Here is a 26,043-nt window from a genome sequence, read left to right as displayed (position 1 = left end):
TGTTCCTCTGAAGACGCCACAGTCTGAAGGCCTCCCAGGAGATCTACTGCAGCCTGCGCAACATATCAGCAGCTTCTCTGCCCCTTTGAATATCCTCCAGTTGGAAGGCCCTCACAGGAGGTCTGCTACAGACAGGGCCACAGTCCTGACAGGAGCCCTGTTGGAAACCAGGGACCAAGGAGTCAGACTCCAGAGTCACCTTCTTTTCAGCACCTCATGGTATCTTCTCAAAAACTGACCATATGACGGGTCATAAAACACACCTCAACAGATACAGGAAGATAGAAATAATCCCATGCAATCCATCATATTCCACAGACTAAGGCTGATGTTCAATAATAATAATAATGAAAGAACACCCACATATACATGGAAGTTGAACAATGCTCTACACACATATACCTTAGTCAAGGAAGGAATAAAGAAAGAAATTAGAACACTCCTTAGAGTTAAATGAAAATGAAGGTACAACATACCCAATCTGATGGGACACCATTGAAGCTGTGCAAAGAGGAAAACTCATAGCTGTGATTGCCTGAAAAAAGCAAAAAACAGGAGAGAGCACAAATCAGCAGCTTGACAGCACACCTAAAATCTCCAGATCAAAACAAGGCAACTGCAACCAAGAGCAGTAGAAGGTAGGAAATAATCATTCTCAGGACTGAAATCAACCAAGTAGAAACAAAAAGGTCTATACAAAGAACCAACAAAACCAAGAGCTGGTTCTCTGAGAAAATCAATAAGATAGATAAGCTCTTAGACAGACTAACCAGAGGGCACAGAGAGTGTGTCCAAATTAACAAAATCAGAAAGAAAACGGGAGACATAACAAGAGAATCTGAGGAAATTAAAGAAAATCATCAGATCCTATTAAGAAAGGCCAAATTTAACAAACTTAAAAATCTGGAGGAAATGGACAGTTTTCTAGACAAATACCAAGTACCAAAGATAAACAAGGAATAGATAAACTACTGAAATTACCCCATAACTCCTAAAGAATTAGAACCAGTTATTCTAAGTCTGTGAATCAAAAAGAGCCCACCACAAGATGGGTTTAATGCAGAATTCTATCAGACCTTAATAGAAGACCTCATACCAATGCTCTCCAAACCATTCTACAAAATAGAAAGGGAGAAAGCACCACCAAACGCCTTCTATGAAGTCACAATTACTTATACCTAAACCACAGAAAGACCAAACAAATAAAGAGAACTACAGATCAATTTCCCTTTTGAATATCAATGCAAAAATACTCAATAAAATTTTCGCAACAGGATCAAAGAATACATAAAAATGAACAACCGTCATGATCAAGTAGCCTTCACCCCAGGAAGAGAGGGATGGTTCAATATGTGGAAGTCCATTAACAGAATTCACTTTATAAAAAATCCTCAAAGATAAAAACCACATGATCATTTCAGTAGATGCTGAGAAAGCAATGGACAAAATTCAACACCCCTTCATAATAAAAGTCCTGGTATAAAGGTCGGTACCTAAACGTAGTAAAAGCAATATACAGCAAACAGTAGCCAACATCAAACTACATGGAGAGAAACATGAAACAGTCCCAATAAAATCAGGGAGTAGACAAAGCTGCCCAATTTCTTGCTGCTTATTGAATATAGTTCTTGAAGTCTTAGCCAGAGTAATCAGACAACAAATGAAGGTCAAAGAGATACAAAGAGGAAAGGAAGAAGTCAAAATATCACTATTCGCAGATGATATGATAGTATACTTAAGTGACCGCAGAAGTTGAACCAGAGAACTACTAAGCCTGACAAACAGCAAAGTGGCTCGATATAAAATTAACTCAAACAAATCAGTAGCCATCCTCTATTCAAAGGATAAACAGGCTGAGAAAGAAATTAGGGAAATGATACCCTTCATATTAGTCCCAAATAATATATAATGCCATGGTGTGATTTTAACCAACAGAGTGGGAAAAGATCTTTAACAATCCTACATCTGATAGAGGGCTAATATCCAAAATATACAAAGAACTTAAGAAGTTAGACTCCAGTGAGTCAGATAACCCTATGAAAAAAATGGGGTACAGAGCTAAACAAAGAATTCTCAGGTGAGGAATATCGAATGTCGGAGAAACACCTAAAGAAATGTTCAGCTTACATCTGGAGTCATCCAGGGAATGCAAATTGAAACAACCCTGAGAATCCATCTCACACAAGTCAGAATGACTAAGATAAAAACTCAGGTGACAGAAGATGGTCGCGAGGATGTGGGGAAAGAGGAACACTCCTCCTTTGTTGGGTGGATTGCAAATGGGTACAAACTCTCTGGAAATCAGTCTGGAGGTTCGTCAGAAAATTGAAAATTGGACTATCTGAGGATCTTGCTATACCTGTCCTGGCCGTATACCCAAAAGATGTTCCATCATAAAACAAAAAGCCCAAAAGAACAACAATTCCAACCAACCAGAGCTCCTAGGGACTAATCCACTACCCACAGAGTACACATGAACAGACCCATGGCTCCAGCTTCATGTAGCAGAGCATGGCCTTGTTGGGTACCAATGGGAGGAGAAACCCTTTGTCCTGCCAAGTCTGGACCTCTCACTGTAGTGGAATTTCAGGGCGGGGAGACAGGAAAGGGAGATGTTTGGGGAGGAAAAAACATTATAAAAGAACTGGGAGGGTGAATGGGATGGGGGTTATGGATAGGAAACCACGAAAGGGAATAACATTTGAAATGTAAATACATTTTAAAAAAATAGAAAAGAAAAGAAAAAGAGAAATGTAAATAAAAATACCCAATAAAAATTAAAATGAATAATGAAAATAAATAAAAAAAGGAGCAAATTCGGAAAAAAAAGAAATCATATACAATCAGCCTTAAGGGAACTAGGTCAGTGTATATGGGTGTTTGCTGGGCAAACATAAACCTGAGTTTAAATCTCCATAAAAAGCACATCTGACTACATATATGCCTCTAAACCAAGCCTTGAGAGCAGCAGACAAAATATTGGTGCTGGCATGCCAACCTAGCTTCAAGCTCAGACACCATCTCAAAGGACTCAGCAGGACAATGATAGAGCAGGACACCTGAACTCCTCCTCTAGACTGTGCATGCGAACAAATGCTCACAACGAGGTGTACACACACACACACACACACACACACACATAGATACACACACTCGCATGCGTAAAATATTTTTTGAAAAGTATAAAAGACATCTAGTCCAATTGAAACTCATTTCTGGCTCTGCCTTTTCCCTGCTTTTTCTCTTAAGTCCTATAACATCATCTGACAAGGGCATATTCTATTTATTTATGATCTGAAGTTCTTCTAGAAGACGGCTGTCCCAAGAGGTGATATTCACCTGCTGTTGAAAAGCGTCTCTTGCACAATAGATACTTAACAGATCTTTATTAAATACATATGCTGTATATGAAAGTTATTGTTTGGGAAGTATCTTAATGGAAACTAAATCAGAGAAACCCATCCCCCTCATGTCCTCTCACAAAGTCTCTCAATGTCTGTATGTGTTAGTAAAAATGTGGATGACAGCAAAGAGCAACAGAAAAGTTACCTGTAAAGCTCTTTACGTACAGACATCCCCTACCAATTAACTACATAACAACATCTTCATTACTATAAGATTACTAGGTGTGGATTAGTATAAGGTTACTAGATGTGGAAGTTAACATAAGGGTAGAACATCCAAGGGCCTTCAGGAAGAAAAGACACAAATCAATGTGCCTAATCAATCTGTTAAACAAACCCTGGAGGAAATGGAAAATGAATTTGATGCTTACAGAAATACTTGCCAGAATTCAACATAAATGGCATTCAACACGAACCAACAATTTTTTTCTCACACTTCTATCAGGCAGGAGCAGATCTCTGTCTGTCTGGGTTGTGGTGTGTGTGTGTGTGTGTGTGTGTGTGTGTGTGTGTGTGTGTGTGTGTGTGTGTGTGTGTGTTTGTGAGAGAGAGAGAGAGAGCGCGCAGAGACAGAGAGACAGAGTGACAGAGACGGAGACAGAGAGACAGATAGAGACAGAGCCAGAGAGAAGAATGATTTGCTGTTTTGTTTGTCTCTCTCAGGATTGGAAAAAGACACTTTTCTTGACTGCCTGAGCTCCAACCCTTCATGAATGTTGGCTTCAGGTGGCACAGGAAATCTCCCTGGTTCGTTTCCCTATAATATTAGCATCTCAGCCACCTCTCCAGAGATGAGCATGAACCAGGAAGGGTGGTGTGTGGAGTGCAGCAGCAGGTGTCACAGGCAGGGAAAGGAGAGCAGGAACTTGGAGCACCTGAGTGAGAATGAGATGGGCCCAAGGCTTAAAGTGAGACACCCTCAACCTGTCAGTTCCCTCAATCACCTGCTGGGAAGGACCAGGCAGGCTGAGGGTAGGGAACTTCCAGCTGAGCACTACCTCGGGTGAAGAGACCCCTGAGGGCCCTGGCCTGCCCCACCAGCGCCCTGCTTAGTAAAGTTTGCATGGGGTCCGCCCCAGTGCCAGAGCCCTTGGGGCAAGGGACCGCCTCAGTAAGCAACCATGCAGGGCTCAAGTTCAGTGAACCCGGGCAGGACAAGCACTGGCCACCAACCTTTCCCCTGGCGCGGTACAACCCCGCAGAGTAGCCCTCCACCTTCCCGCCACGACCTGCTGAGGTAGAGACCCTGATCCTCTAAAGCAGCCTGCTCCATTCTTTACCTCAGCTATGTGGTCCGAGGTGGATTATCACCCTGGCAAGGGAATCCCGACCTGCCTAACCTGCCTGGTCAACCAGAGCTGTTACTCCGCCCTCTCAGGTAACCAAGGAAACAGGGTTTCCACACCTTCCATAGCCCTGACCCAGACTAGATCTCTATACCTGCACACAGGCGCCTTTTCCTGCGCTTTGATTCCCTCTCTGCTGGGAGGGCGGGCACAACCTGGTCGCCGGAGTGACGCGCTGAGAATCTCAGCCAATGAGAGGAAGAAGGCGGGACCAGTGCAGAGGGGCGGGCCCTGTGCAGCTTCTCCCAGTGACTCTGCTTCTAAAAGCACCAAGTCTCTTGTTTCTAATGTAAGTGCAGGTTCACTGAAAAAACGACATCTGTGTTGAAGACAGCTCAAAGTGACTGAGGAGTACTTGACCACTACACAGGGGATGAATCATCGGAAGCCAAAATTATCTTGTACTATCTTTGGGGTCTTTAAACTTATTACCAACCTTTGTAGCTGACCTAGGATCTTTGTGCCTGTTATATAAAACATTTGAAATGTATTGTTGAACTCAGCCAACCACTGGCTTTTCAGTAATGTGGAAAAGAAGAATATCATCAGCGGGACATTTTCCTGCTGTGCTGTAGGCTGCCCACCAAATGTTCTTTCCCCTGTATTTGTGTATTGATTTATTATCTTTTGTTCTATGGCTATAAGACCTCATGCCAACCTCTTCCCCAATAGAGTCTTTAATTCTGGAAAACCCGAATCTGTACTCCTATGCAGTATTCACTCAGAGTTGCCTCAGAATATACTTCTCCTTGTTTTTGATTTTGGTTTTATTTTGTTCACGGTCAGTATGTACAATGAACTGTTGTCCTATCACCTGCTGGAGGTCATAGGATTAAAAAGGATGAGTAAAGTTTCACTGAGATGACAGCAGGGCTATCCTCAGATATCTTTGGGGCCCAACCTTATATTTCTTTAGAGAAAGAGAGATTCTTGAAAAATTCTGGGTCCAGCTACAATACCCTTTGTAGCCCTGTCCAATTACATTGCATACAGTCGGGTATCTGACACAGATTCTTACACAAATCAAACTTTAGTTAGACTTTGAACCTTCTCCTTGGCCTGTGTGCTTTGTGTGTACATCTTTGTTCACTCAAGATTTAGCAGTCGCCAAGGCAGTTTAGCAAGAACCCACATATACACACTCACCCCCTCCCTATCTTACAGAAATGTTTCTATCCACATCCTTGATATCTGTGCATGCTTGCCTGCCTTCAGCAGGAAGCTTTCAAGGTAGGGGTTACTAAAATTCACCCATGTTGGTATCAACCATGATCTCCATGTTTCTTGACTATACATCCCCATGTATCTCTCGTGTGTTTAGAACACAGGCCAGCTCAGTACCTGGGTCTCTTTAGTTATACTACCCTGAATAAAATTGGACTTTGTCACTTTAACTTGTGCACAGCTTTGGCTTTCTCTGAGGACTGTTAAGGTTATGTACTTTAATATGCCAATCTCTTCTGAGTGTGGGAACTACAAATTAAATAGTAGGATATCTGAGCCTCGCTACAGACAGTCTAACTAAACCTAAGAGTGACAGGACGATCCTGCTCTAGGAATTTGACACATTAGTAGCCATCCTTCCTAATCTTCCAGTCACAGCTGTGAGATACCAGGAGCATGGGGGAAAGTCAAAGCTACACTGACATATTTGGTATACTTTGGCAGTTTTAAACGTCTTCCCAAATAATACAATCAAAAGTTAAATAGTCTATGGACTCAGGATCAAGGAGCAGAAGCGTAATGTGGAGAGATTACAATCAAGGACAGAAAAATCGTGGAACCCCCATTTTCTCAACCAAAGGATACATATAACAATTAGAACATGTCTGAGAAAATCCCATACCATAGGCATTTGAGGAAAGGTAGGATCTGTGTAAATGATTTATAAAGATGCACAACCCCCATGACCCATACTTTGAGCCTTTGATCTGACTCCAAGATTGGCTCTAACTTTTCTTCCTTAATAAGAGAAGAAAACATTCCTTACTTTCTACCAATATCCTATGTGTCCCTGGTCCAATGCCTTGCTCTTAGTGACAAAAGCCTGGAAATTTCAGTGGTAACTCCAAACCCCACAATTTATCAACAACATGTGTGCACACTGTGTTCACACTGTGTGAAAACACACACACACACATACACACACACACACACACTCACACACCGACACACACCCAGCGTGAACTCCAATCAACCTCGTCTACAGTGAGACTTGCCTATCACGTCTGTTTCACTGTTAGTAAATCGATGTCTAACTTATTTTATTGCCAGATATATTTAAAGTGGCAGCTGATGACCAAATGCAGTCGTTTCAATGATTTTTTTCAGATTTATTGGTATGAATGCATGGTGCCTGCAGTGGTCAGAAGAGGGTGACAGATACCCTAGAACTGGAGTTACAGAGTTTGCTTATCAATCTCGATGTGGACCCTGGAAACTCTTGCTCTGCAAGAGGAGCCGGTGTGCTTAACAGCAGAGCCCATCTCTTCAGCCGCTAAACACAGATATTTTTATAAATAGCTTCGTAGGAAAGTCAGATGTTGTGAGCATCAATGATCTAGGCTCCCAGCAGAAAGAGGGGGCGGGCTCTAAACATTTCAGAGATGTGACTGGTTGCCTACTTTCTCATTAAGCTGTCCATGGAATGATCTGGCTGTTTTCACAGGGTCTTGTAGCTCAAGATGCTTTCACACTCACTCTGTAGCAGAGGATGACCCTGAATTCCTGATCGACTGCCTCTGCCTTCCAAGTGCTGGACCACCATATCTGGCTTAGCTCTTATTTCTTAGAGCAGAAACAAATGCAGGGAAATGTGCTGGAAATCACTGGGTACGAAGGAACTCAGGAGGTGAGGCTCAGAGATAGAGGGATGATGGAACTTAGGAAATGCCAGCCCTAGCATTCCAATGTACCCCATAACTCCCAGAGGATGAAAGGAACATCTTCCAGGCTGACCTATATCTTGTTGACACTGTCTAGCCAGATGTTTTTGATAAGCCCCTTCATTTCCATCTCTACCAAAGCAGACTTGTCACTTCAGCCCAATTTGTGGCCACACCAGAGGCACTGGACTAGGGGAACCTCTATCCTGTTCCTTCTACCTCTGAGCCTGCCATTTCCCCACACAGAGAAAAGAAGGGAGAGGAGGAACTCCAACTCTTTGTCTCTGCTAAGAAGATAGAAAGATACCCTTGTTCCTAAACACTCGTCTTCCTGGAAGGGGCAAGGGGAGAGGCACAGCAGAAGGCCCAGGTAGAAGGGCATGAGTTAGCTCCTGCCTGCCTACCTATGTCCACAGTTCAGTAGAAACTCTGCTCTACCTAAAGTATTGGGACAGACTCTATGGTTTGGACACAGCAGCTAAAATGATGGCTTCCAACACTCTCCTGTGGAGCACACTAGAAAAAAAAAACCCCAAAACTAAAAAACTTCCTAATGCTACTGATTTTACACCAGGAACTAAGATGAAAAATACTCTGATAGAAACAACTGATTAGTGGAGATTAGGTATATAAGGTTTCACATAGCCCAGAGTCTCCTCAAACTTGGTATGTAGCTGAGGCTGCTCTTCAGCTCATGATCCTCCTGAATTCACCTCCTGAGTAGGGGGAGGGGGGATGTGCTACCATACCGAGCCAAACACAATTTACATACACCAGAAATTTCCAGAGTGAGTACTGTTCATGACTGGCCTGGGGCAGCTGATCATCTCAGCCATCACTGTCACAGCCCTTCAGTCTTGAATCTGAACTGGTCACGATGCATCTCCAGAACACAGCTGTGCTTGTAAGTGTTCACTGAACTTGCATTTCTACCCTTGGATTGAAACTGTCTAGCAGGGCTAGAGGGATGGTTCAGCACTTAAGAACTCTTGCTCCTTTTAAGCTAAGTTCCAAGTCCTCACATGGGGTGAGTCATGACTGCCTGTAACACTAGCTACACACACACACACACACACACACACACACACACACACACACACACACACGCACACACACAGAGTAAGTCTCTAAGAGATAACGTCAAGGATGGTCTGGAATGTAGCCCAGTTGGTAGAGTCCTTGCCTAGCATGACAAAAGGCCTGAGTTTGTTCCCAGCATGTACCAATGTGATGTTACATGTCTATAATTCAAGCACTTTTGGGCAGAAGTAGATGATCAGAAATTCAAAGTTATCATTAGCAATAAAGTGAGTGTGAGGTCAGCCTTCGATATATGAGCCCATGCCTCAAGAAGAAAACAAAATGTCATGCAAGCCATGTGTGCTCGTCCCAATTCATGTGGCCCCAGCATTTTACTTTGTGAGAATTTTTAACTAACAGGGGCACAGAATCATCAGAGAGATGAACTGAAAGATTTCTTCAAGTTAACTCTGACTGTAAATGTAAGATGGCTTGGATCTGGGTTGCCCAAAGAAAGCCAAGGATTATTCTCAGCTACAGTACAAAATCAGTTTATTGAAAGGTAGCTTATAGTCAGTGATGTCTACAGAAGCATAAATACCCTGGAACGTCACAAAGGTGAGATGAGGGAGAAGGAGGTTACTGTATGTTAAACTGATTAAATAATTAAGAAAGCTTGGTCATCATGTTTTAAATATCTGATCATTTTTAGTTACATATCTCTATCTGATATGTGCCCATGAGTATAGGTGTTTGTAGAGACCTTAGGTATTGGAACTCCTGGAGCTGGAGTTGCTAGACATGGGTGTTGGGAACTGAACATGTCCTCAACAAAAGTAGTATGAGATCTTAACCAATGAGCCATTTCTCCAACATATCATATTCACGCTTAAGAACTTTAGGTCCTGGACACCCGAATTAAGTGAGCTGCTTGGGAATGATGTTGTTTTCCTAGTAAAGTGTCAAGATCTGCTTAAATATGTTTCCAAAGGCATTTTTCTTTAAGCAAAGTTTCCCCCTATAAAGGTCTATAATGAGGTCATATATAATATACATTTTATTTCTGTGCAGTAGAGAAGAGTCAAATGAAAGGGAAGGGCCCAAAGCCACACTGGACATCCATATACACAGAGACAGATTACACAGTCCTGGGGACCCACACCAGAGGGGCAGACAAAAACACAGCATGCAATATTAGCACCATGAGCTTTTAACTAGTTAGGGCTCGGGGCTCTGCTGGAATGTCCAACCTGTGCCTCTAAGAACAAATAAACAAATAACCTCTGTACAAAGCAGCCACCTACTGGAAATACTGTAATCTGTAATAATACTTAGTAATAATAGTGGAAATCTGGACATCTCAAACAATAATTTTATGTAGTGCTGCCCCCTGCTGGAGGACACAGAGTCTGGCTTGGTTGGGTGTCTTCCAAGCCTTCCAAGCGGACCCAACTAAGACAGAAAGAAAAAGCATGAATTTTCTCTGTGACTTGGCAGACAAAGGCACTATAACACTGGCATGGCTGAGACTGAGTCTACTGTCACCAGGATGTGCCCAGCACAGTGACCTGGGACTCATCTGTCACCACTGATGGACTTGCCTCCTCCCCGGGGACTGAGGGTACTGTCCTGTCTACTAGGTCTCTTCTTTTCCCAGTTCAGCAGGCAAGGATGCCCTGATGAAGCAGTCTTAGCCTCACCTGCCTTCCAATCATGTACATTACAAAAATGCATGCTTCTAAAGACAGGATTAGTAACCGAGGCTGAACAGTTATTTTCCTTCTGGCCTCTTCCGTGTGTGCAGCTAAGCAGATCTCATTTGGTTTGAACGAAGATTTCAAACAAGTCTTATTTTAAAAAATCAACCCTATTGTCCCTGCTTTATAATTTCCCTCCCCTTTGAAGCCACGGTATTGCTGTCTGTGGCACTTGTTCAGAGCAGGCTCTATGCACATATCAAATCAGCTTCCTCCACCAGCAAACAGTATTGCCCTCTCTGAGATGGCAGCAAACCTCTGCTTCATGTTGTCATGTGCACACAAAGAAACAACAATGCCATGGACCTAGCAATGCCAAACCACTCTCTGCTCTAGACCAAAGCTGGAGGCACACTGAGAGATATGTGTGCTGTCCCATCACCTGCCTGGGACTTGAACCCCACCCTGGGACTCATGGGCACTTGGTTATGAATGGGCAAGGAAGGGTGAGTCTTGCCTTTACTGTGTTTACAGAGAATCAAAGCCAAGATGCTGGGCTGAGTGCTGGGGCTACTGAAGCCTCATCATCAGTGGGGGGAGCACATGTGGGTTCCCAAGACTTGAAGGACCTTGGTGGAGTAGGGCCTGCTTCCTTCCCTCCTGTAGCTGTAGAGGGATATGTCCCTGAGAGTTATGTCTGGCAGGGGAATCTCTGGGTGATCACATGTACTGAAGGGCCTGGAGTGGCCAGTGATGCAACTGGAAATGAGATGATCGAGTTTCCCAGCTCTCTTGGAGGTTAAGAAGGATCTTTCCCTTTGTGTGACCATCCATGACCACTGTTCTCTGCAGCACCCCCTGGGAACGTACAGAAGACATTTCAGCCCAGGAAGGCAAAGCTTCTGAAAGTCTTGCTTCCACAGGGATGGCATCTGTACTCCTCGGTGCTAGCCTTTTGAACCTGTCTACATCTTCATCTCCTGTATGATTCTCTAATCCTGTATGTTTTTCTAATGAATAAGGAAAGATTTTTTTGGTGCCAATTTAAATAGTTTTATTATTCCATGTTGCTTGTTTTGGGTCCCTGTGGAACAATGCTATACCCTCTACTTTGACTTAATCCACCTCTTCAATGGTGGGGCCTGAAGAACCACCACCAGATGGAGGAGCTCCTCCACCAGGGAAGCCACCAGGCATTCCTCCAGGCTTGCCACCAGCACTCTGGTACAACTTGGTGATGAGAGGGTTGCAGACCTTCTCCAGTTCTTTCTGCTGATGCTCAAATTCTTCCTTCTACACAGTCTGGTTCTTATCCAGCCAGCTGATGATTTCATTGCACTTGTCAAGAATCTTCTGTTTGTCTTCATCATTTATCTTGCCTTGAAGTTTCTCATCCTCAACAGTTGCTTTCATGTTGAAGGCATAAGACTCCAGCGAGTTCTTCTATAGACATGACTTGAAAATTGTCCATGAATTCTGCTGTTGAGGATTCAGCCAACATCAGAATGAAAATATGTGAGAATTGCATCTAGGATGAACATTTATGCCTTGCCTTCTGATTATTCTCAAAAAATAGAGCATAACAACTATTTATAAGGCATTTCTTTGACATATTACAAGTAACTTAAATATAGTTTAACTTACATAAGAGGCTATATGTATGTTATATGTAAATACGTCATTTTCTAGAAAGGATTTTTAATATTCATAGCTTTTGGTATTCATGGGATGCCTGAAACCAACCTCCAATGAATACTATGGAGAACTATTATTTATGTATGAGGATCAATAAAACCCCTGGGCATTATACATTTGTGACCAATATATACTACGAAAGAAATTATTGGAGCTGTAATATTTTAACTCACACCCATATACTACAAGAATGAATCCACTAGGAATTTCTTAAATTACTTGAATAAGAAGGGTAATACCTAAATTAAGTTGGGATAGAAAAAAATGAAATGCCCAGAGATATCAAGCATTTATATTTGGTAATAGACTTAGAACTCTGGTGCTAGAACCAGATTAAGGAAGCATGCCATATGTCTATTACTACATAGACTTCACATTAGAGTTAATAAAAATTTCATAGACTATCCTAATGTAAACATTAGGATAACCCTCTAACCCTGAATGAACCGTGCCCTACTTTGGTTTCTATTGCTATGATCAAACACGAAACAATATTGCACTTTCAAAAAATGGCACTGGTTCAACTGGGGATCACCATGTAGAAGAGTGCAAATCGATCCATTCATATCACCCTGTACCAAGCTCAAATACAGGGGGATCAAGGACCTCCACATAAAACCAGATACACTCAAATTAATAAAAGAAAAAGTGGGGAAGAGCCTCAAACACATGGGCACTGGGAAAAGTTTCCTGATCAGAATACCAATGGCTTCTGCTCTAAGATCGGGAAATGAGAAATGGGACCTCATAAAATTGCAAGGCTTCTGTAAGGCAAAGGACACTGTCATTAGGACAAAACAGCAAACAACATGTTTGGAAAAGTTCTTTACCAATCCTATCCAATAGAGGGCAAATATTGAACATATACAAAGAACTAAAGAAGTTAGACTCCAGAGAGTCAAATAACCCTATTAAAAATGGGGTGCAGAACTCAAAAAATAATTCTCACCTGAGGCATATTGAATGGCTGAGAAATACCTAAGGAAATGTTCAACAGCCTTAGTCAACAGGGAAATGCTAATCAAAACAATCCTGAGATTCCACCTCATACCAGTTAGAATGGCTAAGATCAAAAACTCAGGTGGCAAAAGTACCCGTTGAGGATGCTGAAAAAGAGAAAGACTCCTCCATTGTTGGTGAGATTGCAAGCTGGTACAACCAATCTAAAAATCAGTCTGGAGATTCCTCAGAAAAATGGACGTAGTACTACCTGAGGACCCTGCCATACCATTCCTGAGCATATACCCAAAAGATGTTCCAACATATAAGAAGGACACATGCCCCACTATGTTCATACCAGTCTTATTTATATAATACCCAGAAGCTGGAAAGAAGCCAGATGTCCTTCATCAGAGAAATGGATACAGATAATCTGGTACATTTACACAATGGAATACTACTCAGCTCTTAAAAACAATGACTACATGAAATGCTTATGAAAATTAATGGAACTAGAAAATATCATCCTGAGTGAGGTAACCCAGTCACAAAAGAACACACATGGTACCACTCACTGATAAATAGATATTAGCTCATAAGCTCAGAATATGTTAGAAACGAGTCACAAACCATATGAAGCTCAAGAAGTGGGAAGATCAAAATGGTGATCTTCATTCCTTCACAAAAGTGAGAACAAAAAACTCATGGGAGGACATACAGGGACATAGAGTGTATCAGGAACTGAAGAAAAGGTCATCCAGAGACTGCCCCACCTGGGAATCCTTCCCATATTCAGCCTCTAAATCCAGTCACTATTGCTGATGACAAGATGTGCTTGCTGACAAGAGACAGATATGGGTGTCTTTGAGACGCTCTGCCAGAGCCTGACTGATACAGATGGGCTAACCTTTGGGTTGAACAATAGGACCCCAATTACGGAGTTAGAGAAAAGACAGAAGTAGGTGAAGCGGCTTGCAACACCTTAGGAAGAACAACAATATCATCCAAGGAGACCTCACACAAGAGCTCCCAAGGACTAAACCAGCAACCAATGAGTACACATGGAAGGACCCATGACTCCAGCCACATATGTAGCAGAGGATGGCATTGTCCCCATCAATAGGAAGGGAAGCCCTTGGTCCTGTGAAGGCTTGTTTCCTCAATGTAGGGAAATGCCGGTGTTGAGTTTGGAATGGGTGGGTGGGAGTTGGAGCGTCTTCATAGAATCAGAGGGAGGGGGAGGGGATGGCCGAGGCTGGGAAAGGGAGTAACATTTAAAATGTAAATACATAAAATATCCAAGAAAAAATACAGTTGAAAAAACCAAATACACATAGTGATACCCTAACAACATGAAGCATTTATGCATTTGGTTTTGAAGCACTGAATTTGGACAATGGAACTTTGTAATACAAAGAGTAGATGGTTAAATATTCCCAGCTACCAGACTTGTTTCTATTTTTATTCTTTTTTCCCCTTACTCCATTTAATATTCTTTCTTTGTTTTCATTACTGTTTGGATTATCACATTGTTAATGCTCTTCGCTTTAGCTGTACGTACAATATTATTCAAGAGTAAAAAGGGTGAACAATCGGGTTGAAAAGTATGCAGTTTACTCACAAATGGTGTGTGGAATAGACAAAGATGAGCATGTAGATCTGGATCCTTTAGGTGTGTGGGGTGTGCAGGGCTTGCTGTGATGGGAGAACTGGGTTCTGATGTTGCCAAGTATTAACAGTTTCTGTTGCTTATGTCCTTGTGCTTGAGTGCTGCCATCTGTATATCTCTGGGTTTGATTGATCTAGCTGTCTCTCACTGGAGCCTGTCCCTACTGCAAGCCTGTTGACCTGTGAGCCTGTGATTCTGTGATCCTGGATACATCAGAACTTCTTGAGGGTCAAGCTGCTTCTACGGGTGGACTCAGTGGGGTCATCTAAAATTGTGAAAGCATTAATAAAAATATTAGTTTTCAAATTACTCTGTTCATATATAGAAGTAAATATTCATAAATACATACACACATATATAAATAAATAAATAATTAGACTCCAAATATCAAATGTGTTCCCACAATTTTATATCTCTTTTTTATCATTTTTAATTTAACCTGTGTATTATCCTAATTTTTAAACAGCCTTAAACTTCCTTGACCAATCTAGCAATTAGTTACAAAGTTTCTAATGGGAGAAATTGAGGAGTATACTCTCTGGCAACATTCCAGACCCCACTTGAAAATGCCTAGTGTCATCTGTGCCCTCTGAACACAGGGACCTAGGAGCATTCAGGGGCACGACCCTTCTAGTTCCTGCCCTCCCTGAGAGCTGAAAATCAGCTGCCAGGACCAACTACAACCCTGAGAACAGAACACTCTGTTCTTGGAACTGGCTGAAAGTGAACAGGAAAAGAGGTCCACAGGAGTGCAGACACACGGGCCTACAGGAGAATCAAGCCACAGCCAGAAACAGCAAGACAAGCTAACATCAGAGACAAACTGATGATGAGAAGTAAGCACAGGAAGACAAACAACAGAATCTAAGACTACTTGGCATCATCAGAGTCCAGTTCTCCCTTCAAAGGAAATATTGGATATCCAAACACACTGGAAAGGCAAGACTTAGATTTTAAATCCCGTTTTTATCATGACGATGGGGGACTTAAAGAAGGTCAGAAATAACTCCCTTAAGGAAATACAGGACAACACTGGTAAACAAGTACAAGCCCTTAAAGAGGAAACACAAAAATCCCTTAAAGAATTACAGGAAAACACAACCAAGCAGTAGAAGGAATTAAACAAAACCATCCATGAGTGAAAAATGTAAATAGAAACAATAAAGAAAGCACAAAGAGAGACAACCCTGGAGAGAGAAGATCTAGGGAAGAGATTAGGAGTCGTAGATGTGAGATTCACCAACAGAATACAAGGAAGAGAAGATAGAATCTCAAGGGCAGATGATACCATGGCAAACATCAGAAGAACCGTCAAAGACAATGGAAAAAGCAGAAAGTTCTCAGCCCAAAACATACAGGAAATCCATGGAAGAATGAGAAGCTCAAACCTAAGGAATATAGGTATAAAGAGAGAGAAGACTCCAACCTTAAAGGGGCATTAAATATCTTCAACATATTATAGAAGAAAACTTCCCTAACCTAAAGAAAGAGATGCGCATAAAGATACAAGAAACATACAGAACTCCAAACAGACGGAACAGAAAAGAAATTTCTCCTGTCACATAATAGTCAAAATACCAAATGCAGAAAACAATGAAAGAAATTTCAAAGAAGTAAGGGGAAAAGGTCAAGTAACATATGAAGGCAGACCTATAAGAATTACTCTGGACTAGTCACCAGAGATTATGAGAGCCAGAAGTTCCTGGACAGAAGTCATACAGAACCTAAGAGAACACAACTGTGAGCCCAGGCTATTATATCCAGCAAAACTCTCAATTAACATAGAAGAAGAATCCAAGATATTCCATGACAAAAACAAATTTATAAAATCTCTTTCTACAAATACAGCCCTACAAAGGATATTAGTTGGAAAAGCCCAACACAAGGAGGGAAACCACACCCAAGGAAAAGCAAGAAAGTTAATCTCTTTGCAACCAAAATAAAGAAGAGAAACACACAAACATAATACCACCTCTAAATACAAAAATACCAGAAAGCAACAATCACTATTCCTTAATATCTCTCAACAACAATGGACTCAATTCTCCAATAAAAAGATACAGACTGACAGATTGAATATGTAAAGAGTACCCAGCATTTTGCTCCATAGGAAACACATCTAAGAGACAAATATTGACCCTACCCCCGAGTAAAAGACTTGAAAACGAGTTTCCAAGCAAATGGTCCAAGGAGGCCAGTGAGAGTAGCCATTCTAATGTTGAATAAACCAAAAGTCAGTAAAAAAGATAAGAAAGAAAACGTCATATTCATCAAAGGAAAAATCCACCAAGATGAACTCTCAATCCTAAATGTCTATGCTCCAAATGCAAGGGCATATACATTCATAAAAGAAACCTTACTAAATGTCTAATCACACCTTGTACCTCACACAATAATAGTAGAAGGGTTCAACACTGCTCTCTCATCAATGGACAGACCATGGAAATAGAAATTAAACAGAGACATAGAGAAATTAACAGAAGTTATGACCCAAATGTACTTAACAGATATTAATAGAACATTTCATCCTAAAACAAAAGGATACACCTACTTCTCAGCACCTCATGGTATCTTCTCGAAAATGAACCATTTAACCGATCATGGAAACAGAAATTCAACAGAGATGTAGAGAAACTAAAAGAAGTTAGGAAACAAATGGATTTAACAGATATTTATAGAATATTCCATCCTAAAAAAGGTTATACCTTCTTCTCAGAACCTCCTGGACCCTTTTCCAAAATTAACGATATAATCAGTCACTGAACAGGCCTGAACAGATACAGGAAGATAGAAATAGTCCCATGCATTCCGTCATATGCCCACAGACTAAGGCTGATCTGCAATAACAACAATAACGAAAGAATGCCCATATATACATGGAAGTTGAACAACGCTCTACTCACTTATAACTTAGTCAAGGAAAAAAATGAAGAAATTAAAAGACTTCTTAGAGTTTAATGAAAATGAAGGTAAAACATATCCAAACTTTGGGACACAACAAAAGCTGTGTGAAGAAGAAAACTCATAACTGTGACTGACTGCAAAAAAGAAAAAGACAGGGGAGAACACACACCAGTTCCTTGACAGCACACATGAAAGCTCTAAAACAAAATGAAGCAAATGCACCCAAGAGCAGTAGAAGGTAGGAAATAATCAAACTCAGGGCTGAAATCAACCAAATAGAAAGGAAAAAGGTCTATACAAAGAATCAACAAAACCAAGAGCTGGTTCTCTGAGAAAATCAACAAGATAGATAAACCCTTAGACAGACTAACCAGAGGGCACAGAGAGTGTGTCCAAATTAACAAAATCAGAAATGAAAAAGGAGACAAAACAACAGAATCTGAGGAAATTAAAAAAATCATCAGGTCCTACTAAAAAAAAGCCTATATTCAACAAAACTTAAAAATCTGAAGGAAATGGACAGTTTTCTAGACAAATATCAGGTACCAAGGTTAAACCATGAACAGATAAACCATCTAAATTACCCCATAACTCCTAAAGAGGTAGAACCAGTGATTAATAGTCTGTGAATCAAATAGAGCCCACCACGAGATTGGTTTAATGCAGAATTCTATCAGACTTTCATAGAAGACCTCATACCAATATTCTCCAAACTATTCCACAAATTAGAAACAGACAAAGCACAACAAATGTCTTCTATGAAGTCACAATTACATATACCACAGAAAGACCCAAAAATGAAAGAGAATTATAGACCAAATTCCCTAATGAATATCAACACAAAAATACTCAATAAAATTCTAGCAACCAGATCCAAGAACACATCAAAATGATCATCCATCATGAGGAAGTAGACTTCATACCAGGAATAGAGGGATGGTTCAATAAATGGAAGTCCATCGACATAATCCACTTTATAAAAAAACTCAAAGATAAACACTACATGATCATTTCATTAGATGCTGAGAAAGGAATTGATAAAATTCAATACCCTTGCATAATAAAAGTCCTGAAAGATGAGGAATTCAAGGCCCATACCTAAACACAGTAAAAGCAATATACAGGAAACCAGAGCCAACATCACACTAAATGGAGACAAATGTTAAACAGTCCCATTAAAATTAGGGAATAGAAAAGCTGCCCATTCTCTCGCTATTTAATACTAAATATAGTTTTTGAAGTCTAAGCCAGAATAATCAGAAAACAAAAGAAGGTCAAAGAGATAGAAATTGGAAAGTAAGAAATCAAAATATCACTATTTGCAGATGATATCATAGTATACTTAAGCGATGACAAGAGTTCCACCAGAAAACTACTAAGCCTGATAATGAGCAAAGTGGCTGGATATAAAAATTAACTCCAAGATATCAGTAGCCATCCTCTACTCAAAGGTTAAAGAGGCTGAGAAAGAAATCAGGGAATGATACCCTTCATATTACTCCCAAATAATACATAATACCATGGTGTGACTTTAACCAAGACAGGGAAAGATCTGTATGACAAGAACTTCCAGGCTCTGAAGAAAGAAATTGAAGAAGATCTCAGAAGATGGAAAGACCTCTCAAGCTCATGGATTGGCAGAATTAATATGGTAAAAATGGCCATTTTGTCAAACGCAATGTACAGATTCAATATACTCTCCAAAATACCAACTGAATTCTTCATAGAGACAGTATGAGCAATTTGCATATTTGTTTGGAATAACAACAACAACAAACAAAACAAAACCAAACAAACAAACAAAAAGGAACGAAGGTAGTTAAAAGTACTCTCAACAATAAAAGAAAAGACCTTCTGGTGGAATCTCCATCCCTGACTTCAGCAGTATTACACAGCAGTAGTTATGAAAACTGCATGTTAGTTGTACAGAGACAGACAGATAGATCAGTGGAATTTAATTGAAAACCCAAAAATGAACCCACACACCTATGGTCACTTGATCTTTGACAAAGGAGCTAAAGCCATTCAATGGAAAAAAGATAGCATTTTCAAGAAATGGTGCTATTTCAACTTGATGTCAGTATGTAGAAGAATGCAAATAGATTCATTCTTATCACCCTGTACAAAGCTTAAGTCCAAGTGGATCAAGGACCTCCTCATCAAACCAGATACACTCAAACCAATAGAAAAAAAGTGGGGAAGAGTCTGAAACACATGGGCACTGGGGAAATTTTCCTGACTAGATCACCAATGGCTTATGCTCTAAGGTCAAGAATCTACAAATGGGACCTCATAAAACTACAAAGCTTCTGTAAGGCAAAGGACTTTATCATTAGGACAAAAAGGCAACCAACAGATTGGGAAAGATCTTTACCAATCCTACAACTGAAAGAGGGCTAATATCCAAAATATACAAAGAATTCAAGAAGTTAGACTCCAGTGAGTCAGAGAACCCATGAAAAAATGGGGTACAGTGTTAAACAAAGAATTCTCAGCTCGGGAATATTGAATGTCGGAAAAGCACCTAAAGAAATGTTCAACATACATCTGTAGTCATCCAGGGAATGCAAATTGAAACAACCGTGAGATTCCACCTCACACCAGTCAGAATGACTAAGAAAAAAAAACTCAGGTGACAGCAGATGCTGGCAAGGATGAGGAGAAAGAGGAACACTCCTGCATTGATGGTGGGATTTTAAACTGGTACAACCTCTCTGGAAATCCCTGGGTAGGTTCTTCAGAAAATTGAAAATTGGACTCTCTGAGGTTCCTGCTATATTTCTCTTGGCCATATTCCCAAAAGATGTTCCTACATAAAACAAAAACCCCAAAAGAACAACAATTCCAACCAACCAGAGCTCCTAGGGAGTAATCCACTACCCACAGAGTACACATAGACTGACCCATGGCTCTAGCTGCATATGTAGCCAAGCATGGCCTTGTTGGGTACCAATGGGAGGAGAAACCCTTTGTCCTGCCATGTCTGGACCTCCCACTGCAGTGGAATTTCAGGGCAGGGAGACAGGAAAGGTAGATATTTGGGGAGGGGAACAAGCTTATAGAAGAAGGGGGAGGGCAAATGGGATGGGGGATTATGAATATGATATGAGGAAAGAGAATAACATTTGAAATCTAAGTACAATTAAAAAAATAGAAAAGAAAAGAAAAATAAAGAAATATTATCCAGTAAAAATAAAATAAAATAAAATAAAAAAATATAAAAAGAGCAAACTACAAAAAACCAGTTACATACAATCAGCCTTAAGGGAACTAGCTCGGTGTATATGGGTGTTTGCTGGGCAAATATAGACATGAGTTTAAATCTCCATAAAAATCACATCTGACTACATATGTGCCTCTAAACTAAGCCTTGAGAGCAGCAGACAAAATATTGGTGCTGGCATGCCAACCTAGCTTCAAGTTCAGACACCATTTCAAAGGACTAAGCAGGACAATGATAGAGCAGGACACCTGAACTCCTCCTCTAGACTGTGCTTGCGAACAAATGCTCACAACCAGGTGTACACACACACACACACACACACACACACACACACACAAACACACACACACACACACGCATAAAATATTCTTTGAAGAGTATTGAAGACAATGTTAACATAACTAAGGTAAAGAGAGGAGCCAATAAAACACCCGGTGTAGTCTCAGAGTGTCTCCTCAACACATCACATTGCAAAGACATCATGTCTGGATTCAGCCCCCTTTACCAAACTCACTCCAGAGAGCTGCTGCAATCCTCCAGCCACATGAGGATGCAACAAAAGGCACAGCCCACAAGTTAATGTCCTGGCTGACTGGCCTGTGGCATTTTGTTGTAACCCATGAGTCTCATGCAACAACCCCAAAGCCACACTGTCAGGCTCTCTCACTGAAGCTCAGGCTTGCTGGCAGCTCCTGCTGAGACTAGTTTTCTGTTCTTTGATATTTCATGAGTGATACTCTAATTCATGCTCGTCTATAGCACACACAGAGGCTGCATGCAAAACTCCTACGTTAGGTTGACCTCCTGAGCTGTTCAATAAGTTGCAAAATAGTGTTATGACTGAACATCTCACAATCCTCTGAGTTTCCCTCAGATGATGATGTGAGTTTGGTAAGCTCAAACATATGATTTCCTTGTTCTTTTACCAATAAAATGAATTATAGTTATATCAGATGTCTTTATAATATGTACCCCAAACCAAAAGTATACAGAAGAGACAAATATCCACGTTTTACATAAATAACAATGCAGATGCTTCTGAAAAGCCTGACTTTTAAGTAAGGACACCTTTACTATTGGTGACATTTTTTTTCAATTTTTGTGTTTATTAACTTGAGTATTTCTTATTTACATTTCGAGTGTTATTCCCTTTCCCAGTTTCCAGGCCAACAATCCCCTAACCCCTCTTCCTCCTCCCCTTCTTTATGGTTGTTCCCCTCCCCATCCTCCCCCCTTTGCCGCCTCCCCCCAACAATCACGTTCACTGTGGGTTCAGTCTTAGCAGGATATTGGTGAATTTTGAAAATGTTTTGAAAAGAAATATTTGAATATAACAAAAGATTCTTAATTTTTGTTTTCTACTATATTTCAAAATCACCATATTACTTTAACTTTTATACTCTATCTTATTAAATATGATTGAATAAATTTTTTCATACTTTGTCCTTTTCATTGGAAGTTTTCTTTGAAGACCTACAAAAATATAATATACTTTCTGATGAATATTAAATTTGTAAAATAAAACAGAAAAATGTTTATTTCTCCTATTCATAAAATTTACCAGATATTAGAAATAAAATAATTTTCTACAAAAGAAATATGCGGTAGACAAGAAGGGGAACATTAATATACAATGAATACCATGACTGCAATCATAAAAAGATTGAAATTAAGACTGGAACACAGCTCAGGTTGACAGAAGGCACTGCTTGTGCACAGGAGTTGAGTTCAGTGGCCAGAAGCCATGCTGTGTGTCTCACAACCAACTCTAACTCCAGATCTACAAACACGTAAAACCTGTGGCTTCCACCACCAACTCTAGTCATGTCTGTATACAACTACAAGCACAGACATGTACATGTTATTTAAAATAATGATGATAATATTAACATTTTTAAAAATAATATATTTTGTTCAAATATTAAAGGCATTAAGACAAGGGAAAATGTCCTTCCTCATTTGTTTGATAGAAGCAAATACACTAACATCTCCATTGTCATTTCCAGTAAGAACTTGGAATGAGGTAGACACAACTGTACCAGGATTTTAAATCCAGAGGTGTTCAAAACACAATACAGAACTAAGATCACAAAAGGGGTCAAGGGAGCTCCACTGGCCCAAACCTGCTCAGGGAAGACATGAGCAGTTGCTTTAGCCTGGAAATGTTCACTAAATCTTCATTTATGTCTTCACAGTTTTGGTTGGTGTTTGGTTGAGAACTTTTGCTCTATTTATCAAATCTTGGCGAAGAAAATCTTGTTTTGTTTAACAAACCATGTGTGCCTCTGCCTTCGGGGTTGAGGATTCTAAGATGACTATTGATCAGTTATTTTCTCTATCATTTAGAAACTATCAATCCTAGCTTTCTGTCTGGTGAGAAACTGGATGAAGACTCTATGGGAAAAACATGGGAAAGTCTCACCCCTAGGGATGGTAGTCACACTGCAGTTTGGTCAAAGTATGCCAGGGTCAGTGAGAAGTTAACATTTTGTTCTTATGTGAGTCCAAGAAAATGATCTACTTTTCTCAAGTGCAGATGGGATAGCTTCCACAAACCAACAGTTGTTACAGAATGTTAGGGTCTAAGTGAAAAATGAACCATGTTATCCATTGACTAATATATGAATGTTTCTGTGTGCCCTTTAGCTTTTGTCATATTAAATGCAAGCTGGAGTAATTTGAGAAAAAACTGAATTGAGTTTAGGTAAGGTCATGGAACCTTTTAATTGATTGATGACATTGGGTATAAGGTCATGGCTCCACATAAGTACGTAACTGTATAATATTACAAACAATAAAGCAAACTAATACACTGTCCATAAACCAGTGTTGGATATCAGTTGTGAATCGCTTATTATAATTCATATGATACCACTCATTATTTTTAAAGTAGAAAGAGGCTCTATTGGGGTTTGGATATCTACTATCAAGAGAGGATCCTGTGCTTGAACATTGGTCTCTGGCATGTGACCCTGTTTTCTGAGGTTGTAGAAAATCTGAAAAACATAACCTAGCAGAAAGAAGTAGGTCATAGGAGATATAGGGACTGCTAACTGGGTGTAACCATCTTCCTCAAGTCTCTACTGCCTCACTGACCTTAATTCTTTCCTGTCTGGAGGACAGAAAATAAAGAAAACAAGTGGACTGTGCCCAACCCTCATTGGTCCATTTCAGCTCTGACCTCAAAAGGAACCATTGTGAGGTCATTTACTTCCTTAGTTACTGAAAACACATCCTGTCTGTACAGGGCATTAGCTGTTGGTTGGTGGCTGGGTTAGTTGGTTGGTTTGGTTGGTTTGGTTGGCTGGTTGATTGGATGGTTGGTTGGTTGGTTGGTTGGTTGGTTGGACAGCAATTGCATTTATTCAGTTAGCCACTGAACTTGGATATTCATGAATTGTTGAATCTGAACACAGTGAGTTTTCCTCTATATTCCTATGTCTCACTTTAGACTTGTTTGTTTTCTGTATTTAAACTAAGTCTCTGTTCCTGTATATTTTTGTTTGAATATTGAATAGGAGAATTTTTCTTTGTTGATTTGATTTATCACCCGATTTTGCATTGTCATATTTTACATGTATTTATTCCATGAACTAATTTTGAACAATAGTTTATGATAATAAAACAGCACGAACAATCTCCTAATGGTATTTCCAGACATGTACATAAAGAACTTTGACCATATTCCCATGATCACACTTTCCCTGGCTAGTCCCTTTCAGGTTCCTCAGTTTTTCCCTTTTAGTTTGTTCCCTTTCTTTCCAAGTACTGGCCCAATTGTTCAAGTTCTCCTATTCAGAGGACTGGTAGGCTACATTGGGTGGTCTATTAAGAAAAGGCACCAACAGGTCTCTGTGATTTAGCAGGAAGCCTCCCCCTAGCGGGTTAACTTGGGATCTTCCTTGCAGTGCAAACTCATGACCCTATGCAAGCTACAAGGCAATGCTTAGATCCTAATTTTTTGACGATAACTATGAAAGTAGGTAGATGAATAGAATTCAAGGACAGAATAGATATAAGTCTAAGAAGATCCAGTTTTATACTGCCAAGAAGAACTTTCCAAAGTGAGACATATGATACTATGACCCTTCATTTACCTGGGTCATTCTGTTGGCAGCTGTCATTCCATTGAATTGCTATCTTCTATCTTCAGGAGAACAAATGTGACTCTGAAGCTAGTGTGGTACCAGGCACAGGAGGTCGGGCCAATAATGAACTCGAAGCAAAGGAACAAGCATGGGCCTTTGAGTCTTGCTGGCAAAACAGCTTAAAGTACACGTCCAGGAAAAAAAGTGCCTAGTGCTGGAATGGTCTGCCCAGCATTCCACTGGACTCACTCAAACAACATTTAGAGAAAGAGAGGGAATTTTATATTGACAATGTGCCTCTCCAAATTTCCAAACCTAGGCTTGAATAAAACTACTTCCACCATTCCTATAGTTTTTATCTGCTAGTGGAATGGGAGTGCAGAACAGAACCTTCATAGTCAAGCAACAAAGAGCCTTTCAGGATCCTTTTTGCTTTCCATGACATTGCTGAGGAAGGAGGGTTGTATTCCCTGGGACATTCAAAAATCTAACATCTGATTAGAGACCTAACAAGTAGGACTTTGAAGCCCATGGCTGGACCATACCTGTACCTCTGTTTCATTGTTTGAAGGTTTAGCTTGTTAGCATTGCTAGGAAATGCTTTGTGTGCAATGTGTACACATGTGGTGTTTCTATATGACTATGAACATTTCAAGAGGGAATGTCCTTCCTTGACCTCTGCTAAACTGCAGTCCATTTCCTTTGGCATCTGTCATGGAGTTGGTTCTTAGTGAGTCCTGTCAGATTCCTCTAATGTGTAAAACTGATGAGTTGTGGTGAGAGGGGATAGCAGCATACATTCAAACACATGCAAATGGCTCACAAAAGCCCTTGCACCTCTGTCATTAATGTCATAATCTCATGTGTAAGCCCAATGGGTCTAAAGTTACTTTCTAGAGCTTTGGGAACATAGATCAAGCAAAAAATACATAGCAGCCACTTCTTTCTTTCATTTCGCATGTTTGTTTTTGTTCCATGAGACAGACGCTCCTGGACCACAGGCTGGAATCATCATTTCCGAGTAGCCAAAGATTACTTGAAGTGATGATCTTCCTCCTCCACTTTAACAAATTTTATAATTAACATGGGCTCATCTTTATGAGACTATCCTGACTTTAACTTTGTCCTATGTCTGTCAGAGGACCCTGAGGAACTCTCATCACTCTGGGTCCA

The 26,043-nt window shown here is 40.4% G+C and overlaps 2 long non-coding RNA genes across 3 annotated transcripts in view; both read right to left on the bottom strand.

Moving 5' to 3' along the window:
• LOC148000321 (uncharacterized) overlaps positions 1-4,874 on the bottom strand; it is a 76,480-nt gene extending 71,606 nt beyond the window's left edge. The window contains exon 1 of the long non-coding RNA XR_015641943.1: positions 4,845-4,874. This is a non-coding gene — a long non-coding RNA (uncharacterized LOC148000321). The remainder of the gene's footprint in view (positions 1-4,844) is intronic.
• A 4,831-nt stretch (positions 4,875-9,705) lies between these two features.
• Positions 9,706-26,043, bottom strand: part of LOC148000319 (uncharacterized) — a 34,892-nt gene continuing 18,554 nt past the window's right edge. Inside the window, exons 2-3 of one of the 2 annotated variants that reach the window (XR_015641945.1) lie at positions 14,608-14,920; positions 9,706-11,831 (exon numbers count right to left, since the gene is read on the bottom strand). This is a non-coding gene — a long non-coding RNA (uncharacterized LOC148000319). Of the gene's footprint in view, positions 11,832-14,607; positions 14,921-26,043 lie in introns of those variants that run through there. The other variant, XR_015641946.1, reaches the window with a different exon arrangement.

Source organism: Rattus norvegicus, chromosome 17 (genome assembly GCF_021556685.1).
Source record: "Rattus norvegicus strain SHRSP/BbbUtx chromosome 17, alternate assembly SHRSP_T2T, whole genome shotgun sequence".
Lineage (NCBI taxonomy): Eukaryota > Metazoa > Chordata > Mammalia > Rodentia > Muridae > Rattus > Rattus norvegicus.
Note: the sequence above shows the minus strand (reverse complement) of the source record. Positions and strands in the feature narration are given on the sequence as shown.